The sequence below is a fragment of the Gossypium hirsutum genome, chromosome A07 (assembly GCF_007990345.1).
Source record: "Gossypium hirsutum isolate 1008001.06 chromosome A07, Gossypium_hirsutum_v2.1, whole genome shotgun sequence".
Classification (NCBI taxonomy): Eukaryota; Viridiplantae; Streptophyta; class Magnoliopsida; order Malvales; family Malvaceae; genus Gossypium; species Gossypium hirsutum.
In genome coordinates, this window is record NC_053430.1 from 51,154,450 (window position 1) to 51,160,846 (window position 6,397).

The following is a 6,397-nucleotide window of genomic DNA, read 5'->3' on the forward strand; positions in this document are numbered from 1 at the left end:
CAAAATAAATTCTTCTCAATTTATAATTTCTATTGATAATATCTCAAAATAATCCATAGGTAATCATACATTGAGAATTCAACTAAAAGAACATAAAAGTTTCAAACCTTCCAAGTTGAGTGTTTGATCATGCAAACATAGGTGTCTCCCCTCATCTAAGTAATTACCTTTTATTCAGAATATCACAGAGTTTTACATCCTCACTAAAGATTCACTCAAATCACTCGAGGTGTTTAAGGACAATAAATGAAGCACTCAATAGTCAATAATGAAAAGTCATTACTATAGGCTTGCATGAAAATCAAATTTCCACCACTATAATTTAAGATGATACATCAATCAAAAGGTCTTTAGAGGGTTGTAATGAGGCTTGGTTAGGGGGTGTGGTTACAAGCTGAAAGAAAGGGTTAGAATTGAGATTGAGTTGAAAAATTACTTAACTAGAAAAATATTTAATCATCAATTACGTACAACATGACTCCTTCTCTGACTATGGAATTTAAATACTGAAGCTTACAAACAGAGGATCACTACTAATATGTATACATTTTTTTTAAGAACAAGTTAAATAACATAGACTAACTATTAAGAACAAGACATAGCTAAGCAATTTATTCACTCAAATCTCGACAAAAATAGGGATTAATTTAGGGGATTTCAACAATAATGGGTTAAGGGTTAATATTAAGGGTAATACAAGAAATGGCTTGTTAGGCTCAAGGGGGTTTACTAGGGGTTAATCGTGGAGGCAGGCTTTTCATGGTATGAGTGGGTTAATCCTAAGTGCCTTAATCATTTTGACATATCAAATCAAATGGTGTGGTCTCGACATGCATAATCAAGCAAGTTCTAGAATAATAGTTCAATACTGACGCACTCAAAGCAATAATAAAAGTGAGCATGAAAGAATTAATAGATGCTCAAAAGGCTTAAAAATCTCACAAAAATTATGGCTTTTTGATGTTTAAAACTTGTGAATTCCAACTCAAAGTAATACCTAAACTTTGGGAAAACAACCTAAGATTTTAAATCCTTAAAAATCAACTTATCATGCTTGATTCTCTAATGTCTTGAGGTTTAAACAATCAATGCATAAATGCCTATGTTTTAATTCAAGATATATCAATCAACGTCATAAATCAATCAAAATTTATCCTAAATATGATATGAGAGCTTTTCAAGAGAACAAGGCAGCCATTTAGGGATTTTTCTGATAATGAAATAAATACTCCCCACACTTAAGATGTACATTGCCCTCAATGTACAAAGATAGATATTAGAATATAAAAATAAGATTGGGAAAGAAGTGAAACTTCCTATATGATGAATTCCTCGAACTGGAGTTTTGGAGAGTAATCAGTGCGAGAGTGGAGGAGGATACTCCGGCGATGGTAGAGGTTCATTAGTTCATAAGTCCTGTGCCAAAAGAATATTATATCTAGTGGTAGCTATGGTTGTTGACGATCAGGACATGGCAGTCGTGGAGAACCTTTCCCGGTGGAGTTTGTAGTTCCTATACGATGATGAGCTTAAGAACTCTATATAACTATGATAAGATCAGGAACTTTTTAGGGGATATTAGGAAGAATAATTACTCATAAAGAAATAACCGAAATTGATAATTAAAAATAGAATTCTAAAATCTAATAAAAATCAAAAGTAGTTTTAATAAAAATTCAAAACATAAAATACTAAATAAATTTTTTAAACATCTTCATCGCTGGATGGTTTACGAGGTGGGACTGGCGATGAGATGTGGAGGTGCTGACAAATATGCTGTAAAGTAGCATCAATGTTGTAAAATCATTGAAAACACTACTGCTTGAATCGAGTGAGGCGCTCAGAGATGTCAGCTTATGAAGTTGCCGCATGAACTGGACGAGAGGGTGGTGGTGGCTGAGTCTGTGGGTCCTCGAGCTGTGGAGGGGCATCATCAGGAATGTCCTCGTAGGCCTCCTCCTCGGTAGATTAGGTGAGACGATATTGAGGAGGTAGGTTCCTCGGTGCTTTGCGATCATCCTCATGCTAAGCATGCTCGAGATGCCTTGTGGAGACATCTGGCCAATGAGGGTTAAGGATGATTCTTGGGTTGCGGTGCTTAGGAGCCCGAAGTGTCGAGCCAACTGAGTAACATAGGGGCCAATAGAGATGACCCCCTTCCTATGCCGCTCTGTCTGGTGCTGAATTGCAAGGGCGATGAAATAGGCAAGGTCAATGACGTGCCCGTTTGGCATACACCATAAAAAGTTGGCATCATGAGTGTTGAATACGGCAGTTCTCTCTCACTGTCCTGTAATCGTGTGAGCAAAAATGGCGTGTAGGTACCTCAGAGATGGTGGGAGAATTGATGCTTTGGAGTGGCTAGGATTGCAGGAGGTAGCGCCAGGGGCCAAAGTGTGCCAGTACTTTGAGGGAAAGAAGAGTATGTGGCGAGTGAGAGCATGTAGTTCATTCTCCTCCTTGAACTCCTCCATATATAAGCCTAGTGCAGCACCGAACTCTGGGATGCTTAGCTGGCGGATTAATCCACCTAGGCAAAATTGGACCGTGTCGGGGTCATCGTAGTTTGTCATTACGGTCTGAAGATGGAACGTTGAGCATAGTTGCATTGTGAGCTCAAGGTATATTGGCTCGATGATCCCAAAGAACAGCTACCAAGGGTCGATGGTTAGGAGAGCCCGAATCGCATCAGCCAACTGAACTTGTTCTACGGCATCCCAGTCGATGCAGCGGCCCGCAATTAAAGGTCGAGCCCAAAGTATTTGAAAAAGTTATTCTTGGGGCCTTCGGGGAAACTGTAGGAGAGGGTGACGAATTTTTGTGGTTGGACCCGTGGAAGATGACGCTCTCTTCCTGTTCTTCGAAGTAGGTACAGTGGTTTTCTTGCCTCGTGAAGATGACATGGTACTTGCAATCAAAACCATTAATTAATCTTGAGGAATGATTAAAGTAAAATGAAGACAAATTTCAAATAAAAATCAGAATTTCAGCCACAACTACTAATATTAACCAAACATAACCAACATAATTATTTTGATAGCATAATTTTGTGACATTATCACTGTAATGGCATGAGAATGGGCATAGTAATGGCATGTTATGACAAAAGAGCGAGGCTTTCCTAACAACTCGATTTAACATGAAATGTATGATAAATAATCTAATAATGCAGAAATAATGAAAAAATGGAAATAGTAAGGGAAAAATAAAGATTATTTTAAAAATAAACATTAAAAAGAAGTAGAATAGAGGTGAAAAGAGTAAACAAATGCTAAAGGAGAGACATCAGGCGTCAAAAATAGAGTTGGAGGTAGCGTACGGGTGTGGCAGGAAGGCCGTGTGGACTTGAAGCGGCTAGGGTTAGGGTTTTTGAATGGGGAAGAAAGTGAATAGTGCAGGGTATTTATAGATTTTGGGCCACATGGCCAGGTAACACGCCCGTGTTCCTCAATTTCAGCCCGTGTGCTTCGTGAATTTTGAATTTGGACGCGTCTGACATTTAGTACACGCACATGTTTCTTGGGCTTGTGGATGCACACAGTCATGTCGCATGGCCGTGTCTGGCGTTGTTCACTTCTCCCACACCCGTGTATGTAGACCCACGCCTGTGCCAATCTAACAGGTTCACCACGGGTGTGTCACACATTCGTGCTGTTTTAACAGGTTCATCCACGGTTCTTCCACATAGGCGTGTCGCGCGCCCGTGTTGTTTTGGCAGGCTCAACCACGACCATGTCACACGGCTGTGGCATTTTATCGTAGCCCGTGTTTGGGGAAATCTTTGCCCTATTTTCACACGGCCCTAAGCACGCCCGTGTGCTTGGCCGTGTCTCTATGGAAATCCTGTATTCAAGAGCTCCGTTAGTAAGCTAGGCGTTGAAGACTAAATTTTAAAGAAGTTAATACAGCTAGTGCTCGGGTTGCCTCCCGATAAGTGCTTATTTATAGTCTAAGCTCAACTTACCTCTCCGTTCAATGATCATGGTGGTTTGAAGAGTTTATACTCCTCATTCCTGCTATCAATCTCATCAAAATAAGGTTTTAAATGTGTGTTGTTTACCTTAAAAGTGCCAAACTTGGGATGACTCACCTCGACCGTACCGAATGGGAAAATGTTGAGTATCGTAAGAGGGATTTCTTCATTTTGTGTGGTAGCGACAATGTGGGGATCTGCGGCATCTAATAAGACTCTATCTCTAACCTTAAGTTTATTTGGAATGTATTGGGATCGTTCTGTCGTAGATTCAATTTGTCAAGTGTTCTCGGTTTATACGTCTGCCATTCATCTAGCTCCTCGATTTGTAGACTTCGATCTTCATGAATAGGGCCTCTACTATTGCTTGAGAATGGCTCATGTACTTTATACTTATTTCCTGCAAAGAAGGTTGCACCATATTGTTAGTTTCAGTAGAATGGTTTAGACGATCACCTTCAATTTCCAATGTGTTGCCAGAATTGCGAGCTTGAAGGGTGATTGTTTCGTTTCCCATACGGAGTGTGAGTTCACTTGTGCCAACATCAATAATTGTTTTAGCAGTTGCTAAAAAGGGCCTTCCTAGTATTAAAGGAGTGTTGCTATCCTCCTTTATGTCTAGAACAATAAAGTCAACGAGAAATATAAATTTATAGATTTTAACTAGCACATCTTCAATAATACCCCTAGGGAATCTTATAGTTTTATCTGCTAATTGAATGCTCATTCTAGTCTATTTGGGTTTCCTGAGATCTAGTTGCTTAAACATTTTGTAAGGCATGAAGTTGATACTAGCCCCTAAATCAGCTAATGCATTATTAACATCTAAACTACTAATTAAGCAAGGAATCATAAAAATCCCTGGATCTTTTAATTTGTTCGGTAGCTTATTTTGCAGAATAGCTGAGCACACTGCATTTAGCTCCACATGTGACGCCTCGTCCAACTTCCGCTTATTTGCTAAAAGCTCCTTTAAAAATTTCATTGTGTTTGGCATCTGCGATAGCGCTTCAATAAATGGTAAGTTAATGTGTAATTTTTTTAGGAGTTTAAGGAATTTACCAAATTGTTCATCTGAGCGATCTTTCCTTGTCGCGTTGGGGTATGACACATGAGGTTTATATCCGACATTCACTGATTTATTTTTATTATGACCTACCTCACCTTGACCTTTGCTTACCATAGTTTCTTGCCTCGATTCTGGTTCAGGCTAAATGACTCCTTCGTCATCTTGAATATTAATTGCGTTGAGCTGTTCCCTTGGGTTGGGTTTAGTATTACTTTGCAAGCTACCTTGTGGTTGTTCGGAGATTAGTTTGGAAAGCTGGCCTATCTAAGTTTCGAGCCCTTGGATCGATGCTTGTTGATTTTTAAGTGCTGTCTCGGTGTTCTGGAAACAATTTTCTGACACCGATATAAACTTTGAGAGCATCTCTTCATGGTTCGGTTTCTTTTCCTGTTGGTTGGGTGGTTGTTGGTAGCCTGGAGGTGGTTTTTGATTTCCTTGGCCTCCCCACGAGAAATTTGGGTGGTTCCTCCAACCTGCATTATAAGTGTTACTATATGAATTGTTTTGAGGTCGAGGATTATTACCCATGTAATTTAATTGCTCATTATCCATGTTGTGGCCATAAGGTTGGTATTCCGAATGGCTTGTTCCACCTCCACTTGCTTTGCACTGCATTACTGGGTGAACCTGTGAAGAACTAAGAAAACCATCAATTTTCTTATCCAAGAGTTCTACCTGATTAGAGAGCATGGTGACCGAATCGACTTTATAAACGCCGGCTATTTTCGTTGGCTTTGTCCTCATGACTTGCCACTGATACTTATTCAGTGACATCTCCTCTATAAACTCATAAGCATCTTCAGGTGTTTTATTATTGATGGTTCCGCCAGCAACCACGTCAACCATTTGCCGAGTCGAAGGATTCAGGCCATTATGGAATGTTTCAACCTAAAGCCAAAGCGGTAACCCATGGTAAGGGCACCTTCTCAAAAGGTCCTTGTATCTCTCCCATGCATCGTAGAGTGTTTCTAAATCCATCTGCACAAAAGAAGATATATCATTACGTAATTTAGCCGTTTTAGCCGGTGAAAAATATTTTAATAGAAAATTTTCAATCATTTGTTCCCAAGTAGTGATTGACCCTCGTGGTAATGAGTTCAACCACTGTTTAGCTTTGTTTCTCAATGAAAAAGGGAATAACCGAAGACGAATGGCATCATTAGAAAAACCATTAATTTTAAATGTATCGCATAGTTCCAAGAAGTTTGCTAAGTGAGCGTTGGGATCCTCATCCTGCAAACCATCAAAATGAACAAATTACTATATCATTTGAATTGTGTTAGGTTTTAGTTCAAAAGTATTTGCAGCTACAGCAGGTTTAACTATGCTTGATTCAGTTCCTGTTAAAGAAGGCT

At 39.4% G+C, this 6,397-nt stretch overlaps 1 non-coding gene across 1 annotated transcript; it reads left to right on the forward strand.

Moving 5' to 3' along the window:
• Nucleotides 1-5,946: 5,946 nt before the first annotated feature.
• LOC121204384 (small nucleolar RNA R71) lies at nt 5,947-6,053 on the forward strand. Its single transcript, XR_005899309.1, has one exon. It is a non-coding gene; the product is annotated as a small nucleolar RNA R71 (small nucleolar RNA).
• The last annotated feature ends 344 nt before the right edge of the window (nt 6,054-6,397 follow it).